Source organism: Ambystoma mexicanum, chromosome 5q (genome assembly GCF_040938575.1).
Source record: "Ambystoma mexicanum isolate Mex_15411 chromosome 5q, UKY_AmexF1_1, whole genome shotgun sequence".
Taxonomy (NCBI): Eukaryota; Metazoa; Chordata; class Amphibia; order Caudata; family Ambystomatidae; genus Ambystoma; species Ambystoma mexicanum.
Window position 1 is genome coordinate 719,437,692 of NC_090933.1, and position 18,900 is coordinate 719,456,591.

Consider the following 18,900-nt stretch of genomic DNA (forward strand, 5'->3'; position numbering starts at 1 on the left):
ACAAAAAGAAACTTTCTTTTTGAAGTCTGAGGGCCCCCGTACCCCATGACATGGAAGACCCTAGGCTGGAGGCCTCCATGTCATGGGGTGGGGGGACCCTATGCCTTCAAAAAGAAATTGTTTGTTTTTGAAGCCACTCAGCCATCATAAAGAAATTATTTTGATTATGGTTCGGTCCTTAACTGAAATAATTTCTTAATGAAGTTATAGTGACTTAAAAAAAAAAAATGGGGCTCATTCTGACCATGCCGGTCCGGAAACAACGGTGCTGGTAAGCTTACAGGCACTGTTGTTTCCGGACCGGCATATTACAGGTCTGCCTGGTGGGGCTGCCGTGCCCGACAGGTCTGTCCCTGCCGGGCACAGCAGCCACAGTAGGCAGACCTGTCACGGAAGCACCGGCACCGTTAACAATGGTGCAGGTGCTTCTGTGTCCCCATTCCCGTGGAGTCTGGGGTTTAACAAAATTACCGGCACCTGATTTCCCAGCCGCCGGACTTGAAATAGCACGGTGGCACCGGGAAGTCAGGCCATAGTAATTTTTTATGGGTCTGGCGGCAACCCGCCGGTAGCACCGGCACGGTTACCGCTGGACCCGTAATGAGCCCCAATTTCTTTTTTAAGTAATAGGGCCCCCCCTCAACTCCATGAGGTGTGCGTGTATGAATCTATGGTGAAAGGGTGCACACTCAAATGTATAGCCGGCTGCCTGTGTGTGTATGGTGAAAGGGTGCACACTTAAATGTATGGGTGTCTGTGGCTGTGTGCCTGCATGGTGAAAGGGTGCACACTTAAATGTGTGGATGACTGGGTGTGTATAAGGTGAATGGTGTGTGTGCTTGTGTACAGGGACACAAGAAAACCTTCATTTCGGGGGGCTAACCCTTCAAATGTTGGGAGAGGCGCTAACTTCACATGCGGTGGGGAGGGGAAAACTTATTTGTGTGGGCGCATCCAAATTATTTACGCATTTTAATGAGACTATTCTAGTGCAGATTCAATGTTACAAGCAGTTAACTCTCTCCTATAAGTCTCCTGTTCCCTCTCTACCCTTCCAATCACTCCCCTGGCATGCAAGTACTAAACCCACATCACGATTTCAATCGCCTAAACAATGTGGCATTTGAATGCAGGTACTAACAGTGAAATGCTTTACGTTGGTAATTGCTGGGTTCTTGTTAACAGCAAAAACCAGGGGCCGTTTAAAATCTGTGTCCTGTTCGGTCTGGCAACTGCTCTAAAGGTTAGCCAAGTTGAGTCAATATAGCCCAAAATGTCAGGGGGGGGTAGTGCTGAAGCCCAGTCAACTCAATGGTGTTGCGCTACTACTTGTGTTTAATGCCTTGCTTACTCCTAGCCCTATTCTTCCTCGTCCCAGTACTTATATACGAGGCAGTACGTGTGTTTGAGGCACTCTGCCTCATACAAAAGTACTGGGAAGAGGTAGAGGTACATGGAGGTAATGCCTGATTTAGCTACCTGTAATCTTCATCACTCCTAGTCCCACTGTTCCTCATCCCAGTACTTACCTATGAGGCAAGGAGCCTCATACGAAAGCTCTGGGACAAGGAAGAGGGATGCAGAGGTAATTCTGGGCCAAGGAGCTGATTGTGGAGGTTGGGGTGGTGGGTGGGAGGGAGAGTGGATGTGTGGGGGGGCAGGATTGTGGGATAAATCATAATGGTTGTCCATGTCCAGGCTAAGCAGGCATGATATGTGGTATTAGTGGCTAGAGAGGCATTTTGATTTAGCCAGTCTAGTCATTCCTCAGTTTGGTATGACTTTCTTTTAACTGGACATTTCTGATAAAGTAGTCCTGCTAACTTTAATTACCTGGCTAGATTGGCATTTGGGTGCTGCCAGTCTAGCCATTTCTTACTGCGGCATTGTATATTTTTTTGGGCATCTGTGATAAAATGATATGATGTGATTCAAGTCATTTATAATGCGCCTGTACACAAGTGTACACAAGGGAGGGATGATAGAGGGAGGACAAGACAAACAATCTCACTAGGCCTTGTGTCATTGTGAGAACGAGAAGTGCAAGGGAAAAGGGAGCAGGGAAGTGCAAGTGAGAGGGGAGAGGAAAACAGGGCAGCAATGCTCTCAGTAAGTGCAGCCAGGGCAGATCAGCTATTGGTTGTGCAAGGAGAACAATGGACTGCAGGGTTACAGTTACAGCCCCTAAGTGCATGGTAGGCCCGGAGGCAGTGCAAGGGTGACCAATCAAGAAAGAGCCTGGACTCAGAGAGACTCTGAGGGTAGCCAAGCAGCCAGTCAGTACAGCAGACAGGTAGGTCAGGTAGGTCAGCAGGGGGGGAGAGAGAGCGAAAGCAGCAGAGAAGAGGAAAGCTTTTAGCTGCTTCCGAAACTTCAAGTTGTCCGCCTCAAGTTCGAGAGGGGCAGGGAGGCCATTCCAGTTGGAGGCACCAGCAGAGGAGAGAGGTCTACCCCCACTCTCTGCCTGGAGAAATGTCTAAGCCTTAGAGAGTTGGAGGTAGCTGAGTGAAGGGTTAGAGAAAGAAGGTATTTTGGAAGAGAGCATTGGATTTAGTATTGGCACTGGCCCCAGAAAGCCTTGTGGGCAATGCAAAGGTTCTTGAACTTGATCCTTGCAGCCAGTGGAGAGATTTCAGGGCTGGAGAAATACAATCCCAGGGCATGAGGCCAAGGCTAAGTCTTGCAGTCCTGTTCTGGATTATTTGCAGATGACGGAGACTAGAGGAAGACAGATTGAGAAAGTGGCTGTTGCAGTAGTCCAGCTTAGAGACAGTGAGCTTCTGGTGGAGAGTGAGAAAGGGAAGAGTCCCTTTGAGGAGGAGCAGCTGGTAGTGGGACTTCTTGGTGATGTCCGAGATGTTAGGAGAGAAAGAGAGTGTGGCGTTGAAGATGACACCAAGGTTTTTTGCCTCGCAAGAAGGCAAATGAAGAGGGCCCAAGGTGGTCTGCTATAGTGAGAGAGGAAACACAGTGGCAAGGGTCCCAATGAGAAGGATCTCTGTCTTACTGGCATTAAGGCAGAGATTGTTGGAGGCGCACCAATCCTGAATCGTGGATAGACAGTCAGGAATGAGCAAGAGAGGAGAGGAGGATGAGGGGAGCCTGAAGGAAAGCTGAGTCATCCGCACAACACTGAAAGTTAGAGGATAAGGTAGAGATCAGGGAGGCCAAAGTGGCCAAGTAGAGGTTGAAAAACCAGCGTGAGAGGATAGAGCCCTGGGGAATGCCACAGGTAGAGAGAGGTGGCGGAGAGAATGGGACCACGATCGACCTGGGAGCGGAGTGGCGGTCCAAGTGGAAGTAGGTCAGTCACTCTAGGGTCTGATCGTGATGCCCAGGTTCTCACAGAGTCGATTGATCAGGATGGCGATGTTGACCCTGTCGAAAGCAGAGGAAAGATGAAGGATGAGAATAGAAGGAATGCTGGAATCAAGGTTAGAGAGCAGCACAGGTGTTAAGGAGAGCAGTTTCCATGCCTCTGGCAGCTCTGAAGCCAGACTGATGGTCATGGAGACAACCAACAGATTCAGTGTGGAGAGTAAGCTGGGAGATGGCAAGCTTTTCCAAGAGTTTGCTCAGGAAAGGTGGAGATTGAGCGATAGTTTTCCAGCAGGTAGGATCAGCAGACTGCTTCTTGAGGAGTGGGTGCACAAGGGAGTGCTCAAAGGGAGAGGGGAACATTGCAGTGGCGAAAGAGTGATTACAGAAATCGGCCAAGGCTGGAGTGAGGGTGTCAATATGGGCTTTGATGGTTCTGGAGGAGCAGCGGAGCACCTGTTTGGACGACACTTTCATAGATCGGACTTGTCTAGAAACCTCGTCAGGTGTTGTCAGAGAGAAAGAGGAAAAAGGAGGAGGAGAGAAGAGATGGCCAAAATGGGCCGAGAGAGGAAGAGGACATAGAGGACAGGCTGTCCTGAGATTTAGCAGAGAAATGAGAGGCCAGAGCTGTACAGAGGGCATGGGAGGGAACAGAAGAGGTATAGATCACAACAGGATTGACCAGTTCCTTGCAGATTTTAAAGAGTTTGGCCGTGTTGTTCGAGGCCATGGAGACGCATGCTTTATTGTGTGCTCTCTTCTTGATGAGTGTTATTGCTTTGACTGGCATTTTGCTGAAAACAGTCTAGGTATGTCTAAATGTGGCCTGGCATTCTGTACTATAATGTTATTACGTGTTTGCACTGGTCTACATTGTGCAGCCAGTTGGAAGCATTAATGTTCCTGTGCACTGTTGGTGACTTGCATGTATTGGATTGTGTTACCCTACAAAACAATTGCAAACACTCTGGCTTTATAGCCAATTTATCTCAGAAAGTGTGCTGTATATTGCATTAAAACACATATTTATATCTTTTTCCTAGTGCAGTGTGCGGCATACCCCTTCAGCAGCACGTTCATGCGTATTGTGCAAGCGTGACAGTCTAGGCCGGCCCAGAGTGTGGCGCAACCCGTGATTTGTTGCCGAGTTGGGGGGCCCCCTCAGCATGGCTCGCAGGGGGCCCCCACATTTTGTGTTACGCCACTGGAAGGATGCACTATAGCTTATTTGCACTAAGCATTGTACTCTTTATAGATGTGAACAAGGACGTCATGTCATGTGTCTGCATTAAGCACTATGCACTTTATGGAGGAATGTTAAAGACATTGAAGTTCCTGGGACCTTTATAATCTTTTTAACAGTGTAGGAGCAGTTATATAGTATACTAGGCTTTGGATTAATTTACACTGTTAGCAGAATTAGAAACCTGCAATTTTATGAGGTTGAACATGCACTATACACTTTATATATGAAGCCCACTAATATATGTAGATTCATAGCTGGCTTGCCGTTGAACAGTATAAAGTGAGAGGGTTACTGTTCTCTATCATGCCCATAGCACAGTGCACTTTCTACTGACCACCAAATGGGTGTTGTAAGAGATTAGCAGAGACATATTTTTGTTTACATGTATTTCTATATAGACATACACCATCTACAGTAGGTCATTAACTTTTTCACGATGCTCTTTAAGGAGGTGAGGGTTGAGATCATGCTACAGGCAAGACAAAGGTTTTGATATGCACTGTAGGTCTGAAAGTGTGGATTCACATAATACAGTATAGGTATAAAATAAGACTTACACCCACAGAGGCCTTCCTATCTACTGAAGATACGCCATGTTTAGAAGGATGTAAGATAGGGAGGGATTACTCTTAGGCAATAGCAAGCCCAGTACACAAATGTGTTATGCATAAAAAAACATATATAGTACTAGAATTATGGGGACACCCCCACCTATTAGGTTAATACAGAGCAAGAATAAGATAATGGCACTAGCCAGATTCGAGGTATGAAACATAGGTAACAGATACCAGTCTATAGCATGTAAATTACCATCTGTAATATGCAATGGAACTATGCAGTATAAAGGAAAATCATTTGAATACATATATGAATAAGGCACGTTATGAATTATAACCTATAGAAATTGTGATCCCACCAAAACAGACCAATGAGCCTGTACAATAATGGAGAACAAACAGGTTACAATCTGGTGCTCAACATGTTCTTTGTTAAAGATGGGCGAGTTCCAGAAGGGTCTAAGAAACAAACACAGGACTCCAGGGTGGATAAAAGTATATCTCTGCAGGTGTAAAGTGTTCCATCTATGAAGCATGTGTAAGGTGAAACACACAGTTTAGGTTGTTATATGTTGTCAACATGGAGCCAATAAAGAAGAAAAAGGGGTCAGAGTATTTATAAATTAATTGGAGTGAGTGCCGCCGCTTTTTGGCAGAGGAGGAATCCCACTGCTACTTACATATATATATGTATTACACAGCCCGCGCCAGTGGCTGTGTAGTTATGGTTAAGTTGCTAATCCCATAGGAAGAGCACTTTTTGGCCGGTTTATAACTTCGCTCCCACTGGACAAATCCCCACCAAACTTATCCATGGTGTATGGCCCACTATGAATTTTTTTGCAAAGTTTGGTGAGGATTCGTCCAGGGGGTGCAAAGTTATAAGGGGGCCCCAAAATGTATTTTTTTCCCATAGACATAATGGGAAAAAACTTTGCTCACGCCTACTGCTCAAACCGCTGGATGGATTTCCACCAAATTAGCGGTAGGAGCCGCGGCTTAGTCCCGAAAATGTGCTTTTGTTAATTTGGTGTAAATCCGTCCACTATTTTTTTTTTTAAATGACCAAAAGGTAAGGGAAAAAATTAGTGACATCTATGTCTGCTCTGCAGACACACTTCCCTGTTGGCTCCGTGGTCAGGACACCGATTGGTGAATCGGCTTGTGTCATGTCTGTGGACACGCAACGTGTTTGCTGATTGGCTGGAGTGAGGCGTGAGGTGCATCACATTGTTTTGATGCGCCCGGCATCTTGCAAACAGAGGCAAAATGCCATTTTGGGGAGTGTGTTGGTGTGCGGGAGTGTTTGGGGAGGGTTGGGGAGTAAGAGATGGGTCAAATACTGTATTTGTTTAGGTGGCAGGTGCCCCTGATGTGTATGCCATGTCCACGGTCTTCGTGGCTGTCCCCGGACATAATAAATACACTACTAGCTATTTTACTTTAGTTTGATTTTGGTTTTGGGTTGTTAGTAGAGCATTGATTGTAATTAATATCCCCTACAAGCAGCCCACATACCCCAGTCAAAATGTTTGATAGCATAGGTGTGTTATGCTGCGGTGGTTGTGGCCAGGGCCTAGGGTCTTGGGTGCACGGCCGTAGGCCGTAGGCCATGCACCCAAGATTCTAGGCCCTGGCCACAACCATTGCAGCATAACACACCCATAGAATCAAACACCTATTGTGAGTGCATTTATTTTATACTTACTGGTTGAGTTTTTTGTGGTTGTATGCAGTTGTTTCATGACATGGGTAATTGGACCATACATACTTTTTCGATCTCTGTGATAAAAGAAAAGTTCATATGTTAGAGTAGTTAGTTCATAATGAGTTATTGCATTGCATAATAGACATTTCTGTATTTTATTGACCCTCATATTTAGTACTTTACAAGTACTATCATTCAAACAAGTGTACTGCGCAATTTGCTCAGTTTATGTGTTTGTTTTCTAAATCATTGGGTCTGTGGGAAAAAAAAAATCCATGCTGGATTAAAAAAAAAAACTATGTTGTGGTACAATATATTTCTTTCATTGTTTTACTGTTTATTTCTTGTTTATTGCTAATCTGTTGGGTTGATGCAGATTTTTGGGGCAATTGGATACCTGTTGGCGTATTCTAACTGGATATTTCTTGTTTGGTTTTAGTGGTATTTATTTATCTGTTTGCTTGGTGCACAATCTTGGGGCAGTTAGATTCCTGGTGGCGTATTCTAACTGTGTATATCTTGTTACATTTTAGTGGTATTTATTTATCTGTTTGCTTGTTGCAGGATCTTGGGGCAGTTAGATACATGTTAGCGTGCACTAATTGTGCACAGTTTTGAAGTTTTGCTTATATTCATACACAGATTACGTATTAAATTTTGGTTTTAATAGTATTAAGTAAGCATTTACAAGATTTGCTGGTAATCTCTGCTTTACGGTAATGGTACTATCATTACATTCAAACCATCCACAATTCTTTTTTATATATGCAGTGTAGTGACATGCATTGGTTGTGGCTCCTGCGTGGTAGATTATACCTATTGTTGTGAAGGTTTTCTTACCAAGTAATACTTGCCCATGTGTGAATACAGTCAGTTTACAGTTGTTTTTGGTACCATCTGTATTGCAACGTAAACGCATTACTATTACGTATTTACAATGTGTCTGTATTTGTAAGGTGGAGCGATTATCTGAATTGCAGGTAGTACATAATCTGCCATGGTTTGCATTTTGTACAAGTTGCTGAAATGGAATGGATTCACAGTTAGGTATGGATACATACGCAAAGTGTTCATTAGGGACTTGTTCCTGTGCCACATGGCTGCAGAGAGTGCATGTATGTTTCCACATGTATGAAATCTGGAAGATTTCATTTATAGGTATGTTTTTGTTTTCCAGTACTTTTAATAAGTTCATTAGATATTCTTGTGGATCTTCTTGTGAGTTTATAGTGAATTTGACCATTCCAGCACGGTACTCCAATTCTTGCCTTATTCCATGAACACTGTAAGTATTGTCAGGATTGTTGGTTGCATTTCTATGGAGGACTAACATTTGCAAACACAATTGGTCTGTACTGTGTAAGTAAATGTTGTCAATAATTGGTGGCAATTGGAATAGAACATTTATTGCTACATTTGCGTAGCAATTTAAACCAATTGTATTTGAAAATTTGAATGGACCTGACAGTTCTGTGTCAAAGTCATTTGTTCGGAGTGTGTGTTGCTTCTTTGAAGAAGTAGTTGAGTTACTTTGAGCAGTAGATTCTTCTTTGGTTGTGGTACTTAATGAAGTATTAGCTTCTTTTACTCTCTTTGGAGGAATTCCAGTGAGATCCTGTATCGTTTCAGTTTGAAGTAGATTTCTTTTACAACGTTTTGCTTTTTGTGGAACAGGATAGGTTTTTAGACAGGGGTGTAGAGCGAACACAGTCTATTGTATTCTAGAATGCAAGGGATATTAGCATTTACATTACTTGCATCAAAGTTGATTAGAAATAACCCGTCAAGTGTACGTAAGCGTGATCGTGCTACATAGTTCATGCCTTCTTTAAGGACTGTGCTACCAATATCTATCATTGCTTTATCTAGGGTAAGACCTTCTGATTTGTGAATGGTAACTGCGTATGCTAGAGATAGTCAAAATTGTTCTGTGCCTACATACATGTCTTTGAAAAGAAGGAAGCGGGCTGTTTGAGCATCCTATCCTTTTAACTTCTGATAGTTTGTCAAAGAGAATATTGACAAATTGAATGTTGTTGTCACATGGGTATGTTTGAAAGCCAACAACTGTACCACATGCTCCATTAACTAGTCCTTGCTCCACATCAAGGTCACGTTTAAGCATTACTCTACAGTTTAAAGATAATTTTAATATTTTTTCCAAACCAGATTGGAGATAGAGTTTTCTCAGGTATTTAGCCTTGTTGTGGCTTGTTCACACATGGGTAGTGTCATACCATGTACGTCCTGTTTATCTGTAGAGCAAATTTCAATTATTGGTTGCATTACTTTTTTGAACATTGTTTCATTGAATTTGGAACAGCTTGCAAGAGTTGGCATCAAAGACATACAATTGACATTTGTGTGTGCTAATTGTTCCATGAAATCCGTAGCAGATGAGTTATGGCCATAGAGTGCATGGATGTGTCTGGATTTTAATATTGATTGTGCTTCTTGAGATAGTACACCAACTCTAATACTTTTTAAAATGTTGGCGTATGTGAGGTCTGCAGACTGGTGCATGTTTTCTGTTAATTCTCAGTATTGGAAATTTTGCCAAAGGTTGACATTTCCTATGCTGCCAAGAGTTTTATGGCACAGTTTGTGTCCTGAGGTTTTACAAATAAGTTCACCTTTCACTGGTGTCAATTGAAGAAGATCTCCGAAAACAATAATGTGTTTTTCTCCAAAGAGCTCTTCGTAGTCTGTTTTGAGGACCTCTTGTAATCTGAGGTGAATCAAAGCCATCATTAGATTGGCGACCATGCTCACCTCATCTATTAGTAGCATTTTCATTTGTTTGAAAACTCTGCATAGTTCCATTGCAGCGTCTGTGGAAAGTTTGTAATAGTCTAATTCATTTTGGTGTTCTACTGGAAGGAGCAGTAATTGGTGTAAAGTGATAACGCCTATGTTGTAGGCAGCTAAACCTGTGGGGGCAGTTACAACAGCTGCAGACGTAAACTTTACACAGCACCAACAAATGTTGCAAAATGAAAAGCAACATGAAGAAGAACTCCAGGCTCAACTAGAAGTGGACACTCCGACAGTAGTCAACCTTCTGTAACAGGAAGACAAGAACCACTTGGACAACCACTAATAGCAAATGAGGCAGAATTAGCCATGACTGAAGTAGAAAACACCATGTGTCAGTATGAACAAGCTACAGCAGACTTCGCTGTACTGAAATCACAACTGAACAATTATCAGCATAGCCTTTTCCAGGAAATAACAAAACAAATTGAACATGGTGTGCAACATGAAAATAAAAACTATACCTGCCAAAACTACAAACCTATACCACTTTGCATGAGTGGTCAAGCTGGTTCAGGCAAAACATTCCTAATCAAAATCATCAGCAAGTTCCTCCAATAATTGAAAAACAATAAACTGTCTGTTATAGTGCTTTAATTTGCTTTGAAAGCATCTTCATAGGAGTGATATTTATCCAGTAACTCCTCTTCCTTTCTCCATGGTTTAAAAAGTTGTAGCAGGGACATGTAATACAGTTCTTTATGTTGAGGAGTTTTTGAAGACAATGTGATAAGATTAATTAAGATACGTTTGGTAAGTTTCACTAAGCTGCCTTCACAATTTAGTACTCTGTGTCTACCTTTCTTTTCATCTGGTTTAATATTATTTTTGTATGTGAAGTTTTGGGCTATGTGGTAGAGACACATGGCTTCCAAAGTGATACTCCTGTTTGGGTAGTATGTTTCTAGTAAATTGTTTTTCAAAATGTCTTGGCTGTTGGGATACTTTTTGGCTATTGTTTCTATGTCCTCATATGATTTGAGAACTATTTTTCTAGATTTAGCAGGACCAGGACTTAGCCATACTATATTGTCAGATTTTCCATACAAGGCAGTTCCGGTTAAATGGTCTGCAGCTTCATAGCAGCCACATTCTCTATGAGAGAGCATTTTAATGCCTAAGCTGTATAATTTCTGTGATAGTGTTTTGTCAGATGATATGTCATCCTAGAGGTCCTGAAGTTCTGTTTTCTCTGCTTTGGTTAAGTAGGTTGTGACATATCGTGCAACTGCAGGGGAACTGCCTGCAAGGAGGGCAAGGCTTGCATTGTAATCATTGATGTATCTTGATTCTTCTGTTCTTTTTATGCAATATGTGTTCTTAGGTGATTTACCTTTAACACCATGTCTGACTGAAGACATTAAGTTGTTTACTTGACCTGTTGCTGAAACTGGTCTAGGGAAACCAAAGAGGCATTTGGTGTAGTATTTCCCTTTTTTTTTAAAATATTTGCAACAACAATATTTCCCACATTTGTGTCTTTGAAATTGTAAAATGTGTGCATGAAGGTCACTATGTGTTGTTTATGAAGGGATTTCACAAGTGACATATTTTTGGATGAACTGCAAAACAGTGACATCACTGTCTTGACCCAATTTAGGAGCATCTTTAATCCATAATAGCATGTGGATGTGTGGTGCTCCTCAGGCTTGGTATTTTTTTTCTCCAAAGGATGTGTTGAACTTCTCCGAGGGGGGGAACAGTTTTATTACAAATAAAGTGTAGCATAGCAATGAAGCGATGATGGAAATATCTTGATACATTTACAGGATCTAGAGAGCAGAGTTCTCCTCATGTTTCTATATCTATGTTTGTTTTGTTTTTGTCTGCTATGCGTAGGAAATCGTGTAAATCTTCCCATGCATATTCTGCACAACTTAATGTAACAAAGCAAGTGGGTGGGCCAAGGTTTCTTATCATACAGCGTACATCTCCGTGACGTAGGAACCAGTATTCTTTTTACCACGCATATTTGCTAAAAGATTTGTAATACTTGCCTGTAAAACCTCATCTTTTTCTTGCACTTTTTGTAATAATTGCATAGCTGACATATTTCCTGAAGTTCTGTTTTCTCTGCTTTGGTTAAGTAGGTTGTGACATATCGTGCAACTGCAGGGGAACTGCCTGCAAGGAGGGCAAGGCTTGCATTGTAATCATTGATGTATTTTGATTCTTCTGTTCTTTTTATGAAATATGTGTTCTTAGGTGATTTACCTTTAACACCATGTCTGACTGAAGGAACTGCCTGCAAGGAGGGCAAGGCTTGCATTGTAATCATTGATGTATTTTGATTCTTCTGTTCTTTTTATGCAATATGTGTTCTTATGTGATTTACCTTTAACACCATGTCTGACTGAAGACATGAAGTTGTTTACTTGACCTGTTGCTGAAACTGGTCTAGGGAAACCAAAGAGGCATTTGGTGTAGTATTTCCCTTTTTTTAAAAATATTTGCAACAACAATATTTCCCACATTTGTGCCTTTGAAATTGTAAAATGTGTGCATGAAGGTCACTATGTGTTGTTTGTGAAGGGATTTCACAAGTGACATATTTTTGGATGAACTGCAAAACAGTGACATCACTGTCTTGAACCAATTTAGGAGCATCTTTAATCCATAATAGCATGTGGATGTGTGGTGCTCCTCAGGCTCGGTATTTTTGTCTCCAAAAGATGTGTTGAACTTCTCCGAGGGGGGGAACAGTTTTATTACAAATAAAGTGTAGCATAGCAATGAAGCGATGATGGAAATATCTTGATACATTTACAGGATCTAGAGAGCAGAGTTCTCCTCATGTTTTTATATCTATGTTTGTTTTGTTTTTGTCTGCTATGCGTAGGAAATCGTGTAAATCTTCCCATGCATATTCTGCACAACTTAATGTAACAAAGCAAGTGGGTGGGCCAAGGTTTCTTATCATACAGCGTACATCTCCGTGACGTAGGAACCAGTATTCTTTTTACCACGCATGTTTGCTAAAAGATTTGTAATACTTGCCTGTAAAACCTCATCTTTTTCTTGCACTTTTTGTAATAATTGCATAGCTGACATATTTTGAAAATGGGTACCTGATTTTAATGTGTGTGCAACTCCTTAGCATAGTGTTGCTAGTTCACTTTCAAAGAGAAGGTGGAATATGTATTCCATGTTTTGCCTGAATCTGGGATTGTCAGAATACATTCGTAAAGAGCGATATTCTGATGCTGTTATCTGTGTGGGTCTATCATCGTACCTTCCTCCTTTTCCAGTAGGAAAGAGTAGAAGAAAGGCCCATGCTTCTATACTTTTTTCCCATATGCTGATTGGAGATCCTTTGGCTTGTCGCATTTGGTACGTTTCCAGTGCATCATCTATAGTGTCTTTAGAGTGTAAAGGATGAATTGTATAATGGTCTAAAATATTGGACTCTGTAGCAGGATTTAGAATTTGAAATTGTCCAGTTTCTGGTGACTCTTGAATTATTTCAATGGTTTCTCTCAGGTTTACTTCAATATTAATTTCTTTTGTAGTATTCATTGTTGTTTTTTTGATATTGCAGGGCTTGTCTAACTTTATGTAAGTCCACAAGTTGTTGCCAAATATTTGTTATCTTTTGTAGGTACGCCATTTACAAAGATAAATAAAGATTGATCTATTGCCCGTTGCACTCCTAGAGTGTGTACATTTTCTTTGAGATCTAATGGTAAATAAACTACTTTGCCACGAATGCCTTCACTAATTCAGAGGCAGGTATGTTTGGTGTTTTTGGTTGAAAGTGTATTATTGCTTGAAATGGGTGCACTGTTTGAATTATGAAGCTCTCATATAAATGTATTTGTTGCAGGGGTTCTGGTAGTGGAATAATTCCAAGTTATTTGTGATAGCACGTGAAGGTGTTTGGTTGTTGTTAAGTTTTGCAGTGCAGTAATTGCAAAGTATTAAGGGGTCAGTAATTTTGTATTTGTTTTCTGCTATAAGGTAGAGAGCTAATCGGAACCATTTGGAATCTTCATTTTCATCTATTTTGTACGCGATGTCTACAGTTTTTGTGCTACTTTTATAAAAAAAGTCCTGAGGCAACACACACACACGTGGTTTGCTACTTCAGTGGAGGTACTTTTAAATTTTAGTATTTCTTTTTTGTATGTGTTTATTAGAAGGTTGCTGTTTGTACAGTAGTTGCTAGTTTGTTGTAAAGCTATTGTATTTTGTAAGTGGCTTTCACTTCCAAAATATTTTCTCTGGATATGCTCTATTTCTTCGAGAAATTTGTTTGGCAGTATCATGTAGAAGATTGTTATTTAAATTGGCTAGCGCAAAATCTGGACTTTTAGCATAGTAGAGTTTATGGACCAGATTTCTTATAGTTGAATGATGTGTTGATATCATTTTGATACAATGGAAGGTGCTTTTGCAAATAGGTCCTGAAATGCAGGCTCATGAATGTTCTTGTAGTCCTGAGTATTTGCGCACTGGACAGGCATCCATATTTTGTAGTAGTTTCATTTTGAATTTGTCTTTGCTTTTTACATACTGATTGAGGAACTAGCGTAAAGATTTGAAAGATTTGTTGGCAATGTTACACATTGATGTGCATTGCCATTTGTAGACTGGACGTTTTGGTTCAGTAGAGTGGAGAGGTGATACTGAGTTTTCTGGGGATATTTTTGTGAGCAGTTTCTTGTTCTATAATGGTGTTAAGTTTTTCATAACCTCGTCCACTGCTGCGTATGGCCATTGGGGTTGCTTGCTTTTGTTTATATGCTTCTTCATTAAAATATGGTTCTGTGCTCATGGTGTGACTCCATTCAGCACCACAGATGTTTAAGATGCTATTTTTGTTGATATTCCGTTTATTGAGAAGTCTTTTTTGAATTTTAGTAGTTAGTTTGGTTAGTGGTTTCATTCTGTTTAAAACTAAAATAAATAACCTCCCTTTGAGAAGGATTGCACTGTCTATGAGAGCTTCTAGGATTCATTTTATATGGTAGGTTTTAAGGGTTGTGCATGATTTCTCTCTTGTTTTTATAAGGTTCTGAAGGACTCTTTGGTGGAACATTTTTTGTAAAACATTTGTTTTGGTATGGTTACTTGACACTACATCAAGATTTATAGGTGCAGTGTTAGCAGCAGTGGTAGCTGAAGTCTTGTTAATCACTTTCTGTTTAATTTTATATTTTGATAGAGGAGGCAAAGGTTCTGTACTTGAAGCTTGTTTTGTTTTGCTTAATGACTGTTTTGTTTGAACGTTTTGTACAAAATCTGCTAGAGATGGATGCTTATTTTGGACACTTTTATTTTGATTTGCTCTACTTCTGTGGTGTTGCTTTCTACAGAGTTGCTTTTTGGTAGGCATTCTTTGGGGTTTGTTGGAGAAAAAACAAAAATGTGGGTTGTGTTGTTGTGCAGTGTATGCATGCTTTGTGCATGAGTGTCTTAGTATGATGGTAAGGATGATTGTGGAGGTGTATTATTGTGCAATGGGCAGCTACATCAAGTTGGGAAGGCTATTCTTGTATTTGTGTGTTACTATACTGGGCTTCAGATGACAATATAAATTATGCTGCTCTGAGGGGAAGCACTAATACTAAATCTAATGGTAGAGTGGTAATACACATGGATGTTCTAAAATACTAAAATCTTAGTGTGTTTGAGTAACGGTTAGAACATAATGGTAGTATTGTACTTACTTTTTTGTATGGAAAGAGTCGATTTCTTCTAAGTCCTTTTTCATATTTCAGACGCTGCTGCTTTTCAGGAGAGTGGTCTTCACTGCAATTGTAAAAGAAAGAAGTTAGTGAATATGTGTGTTTATAGCACCTTTGTTAATGTAGACATTGTTATTCTTTTATTTTGTAGTAGCATTGTTTTCTCATCACTGAGCATAATATGCACATGCACTTTCCTTTGCTTATTTGCATCCTGTATATTTTATTTAGATTCTGTTAGTTGAATGAATGAGTATAATAGTAAACGAATAGAGCACACTTGTTTTTTTAATGTTATGTTATTGGATCTTAAGAGATAGAAGAAATAATCATATGCATTTTTTGCTATTTTTACAAGGTAAATTGCAGAGATTGTACAGAAAAGCATGCCATGTATGCATTTGTGAAGGGGTGGGAAATAAAGGAGAAGGATTTCATGTAGAGGCAGTGGTGTTGTTTGAGCTGGGATCCTTTCTAATTATATCGTCTGTATGTGTGCTTGAATGAAGATGCATGTACTCATCCTGGCTGCGTGTAATTTTATAACACACTGGATAGCCTTTTTCATAAATATACTGTTATTTCTCCCATCTTTTCATATGAAATAACATTTTTTTTAGATAGCTGTGTGTGCAAACCAAAATTTGGAGAGCAGACAGGTTTGCAATTGACACTTCATCATAGCAGATTGGAGAAATGACAGTCAGTTCATTTTACGGTGATACAGGGTAAGTGGCAGTTACTCTGTTTTTATGTATTCCTAGAAGAGCTGTACATGTACTGTGTAGAAAATATTCATACCTGAAGTCTGTGTTCATGCATGCGGATGTGCATGAATCTGCAAGTAGAAATCTCAGGGATTTTTATAGTAGTTGTTGCTGTAGGTCCTTTGCAGTCACAGCACAATTGTACTGAGAGTGATCAATAGTACATCTAAAGTGCTGATCTGTCATGATAGAGTTAGATGTAGAGTTCTTGGATAGGATTGGTGGATGATTGTGTGACTGCTTAACAGTAGACAATGAGGAAATGGTGCAGAGAGTGAAGTGGAAAGGGTAGAAGGGCTGCCCCAGTGTTACGCGCTGCACGGACACTGCAGCTGTCCGCGTGCAGGGCATGCCACATACGGGACTTCTCAACGTATATGGCATGGAAATAGGACTGTAGGGATCAGCCAATCAGGTGTTGAGGTTGTGGTTTGTATTGAAAGAGGCTGTGTGTAATGAAGATGGTGAAGGTGGAGAAAGTCAGGGAGTTGGTACTCGGAGATATGTTTGTTGAGCAGTATGTTAAATGTACGAATGTGGCAAAGAATTTTGATGTGAAAGGAGTGGAAGTGTTGTGGAGCACTGTGCCTGTTTTAATTTGCAGGCAATGTTGGAAGTTTGTCAGGATATGGCTAGGTTCAATAGTCCAGATGTAGTTGTCCTGCACTGTGGTGCTGTGCATTTGGGCTATGCCAGTGCCCCTACTTTGTTGGCAGATTTGGAACACTTGGTTCAAGCAATAATGGAAATACTTCCAAATACCAAGGTTATTTTTTCTGGTTTAGTACCTAGGGCAATATGGGACAATAGTTTTGTTTTTTGTCCTCAGCAAAATATTGCTAGGTGTGCAATCAACCGAGGCATGTTTGCTTTCATGCTTAGAGCAGGTATGTTCTTTTGTAATATTGAGAACATTGATTCTGGTAATGTTGTTTATTTTAAAGAAGATGGTATTTCTTTATCTTTTATGGGAAATGCCATGCTGTTTTACAACATAAGGGTTGCTTTGGAGAAGCTAATGGGAAGATTTTTGGAGGAAAATAAGAAAAAAAATACAAAATAAAAGGTGTTTCTGAAGCATCTGCAAAAAAAAAGGCTCTTTTCAGCCAACCTCAAAGAGGAAATGTGGCACACTATTTTACATTTTCCTTCCCCATGTTCAGATTTTTCAGTTTGTCTGCGGACATCACGGTTGTCCACGGGCAGCGTGTATTACATACGGGGATGTTGAGGCTGAGAGGCATGCAAATGAGACTTAGCAGGGCGAGAGATTTGTCAATAAGTTTTACGGTGTAAGGAGACACTTTGTCAGAAAGTCTTTTTCCTGAGCAGAGAGCAGATAGCTATAGCTGTGTCTTTCAGAAGGCAGATTGTATGGATGTTTGGAATGAAGTGGCTGGATTTGGTACCTCTTTGTGCTACTTTGGTGACACATTGTCATCCAAACATTATTATTATTCATTGTGGAGGGAACAGTTTAGGACATGTGTCTGGAATCTCTTTGCAATTTGCAATGAAAGAAGGACTTGGTAAAGTCATGGACATGTTTCCAAACTCTCGAGTAATTTTTTCTTGTATTGCGCAGAGATAAATGTGGCTGCATTCTTCATTTGGTCCACAAATGGAGAAAGCGAGGCGTAATGTCACAAAGACTGTTTGTGCCTTTTTGAGAGATGTTGGCATGTCCTCTTTTCACAATGAAAATATTATGTTTAGTAGTACACATATTCTTCACATCTTACTTATGCCGGCAGTCAGATTTTTCTGTGAAATATACAAAATGGATTGCGACCCTTTTTGGAATTATAGTGATCCATTTTGCAGTAGGTGTTGACCATTTTAAGTGTTCGAAACACAAAGAATACCACAAAAAGGCTCTTTTCAGAGCCACCACTTCGTCCCAGAGAAAAGTGCAATGGTTCTGATAGGGCAGTACCCCCAAAAATGTTAAATGTCCGCAGACTGCCCCCGGACATCCACATTATTTGTCACTTGTACTTTTAAACTGTGAAAGGGGGCTATGAAATTAGCCTTTTTTTTGTTTTTGTGTTTTTATATATTTTTTGGTTGTTTAAACATGACACACAAGGAAAGGAGGGTAAGGAAGGCACACCAACCACGTGGATATGAAATGGCAGGTGGAGAGAGGAAGATGTAGGGTGGGCCTTATTGAGGTAGGTCACAGACCTTCTCATGCTCCTTGACTGCAGTCTCGAAAGCACTCTGAAGGTTCTCCCCCCTGCAGAGTACTGCATCACAGTACATGCACAATATTGTGACCCTCGAAATGTAAGGTTCAACAGCATCGTGAATGGCCTGCGAGGCAGCTCGAGGGATGCACTGTCCCATAGGAGTGTCTGTTGCGGTGACAGGAGCGGAAACAGAGGATGCTGCAGAGGAACTCAACCTACTACGTTTATTGCAAGGTACAACCTTACAAATAGCCACACCGTGGAACAACTTTAGGTGTCGCTTCATTGATGTAGTACCATAGCTATACGAACCAGGCTTGCCACGACTCCGCACCATGCGGCACTGAGCGCAGATCACCTTCTTCACATGAGCTTTTGGCTTTCCATCAATGGTGGTAAATAACTGCCACACCCAAGACTCACGATGAGTGCTATAAGTGGGGACTTCCACTACCTCGTTCTCTTTATCCTCTTCATACCTCTCCTCTGCATCCTCACGCCGGTTCCCCTCTGTAGGCCCTTGGGGACGTGGTGGTGGTGGAGAGGGTGGGGGTGCTGATGCTGAGGCAGAAGTAATTTGGGATGCCTTCTGGAAGGTTAATAACCAG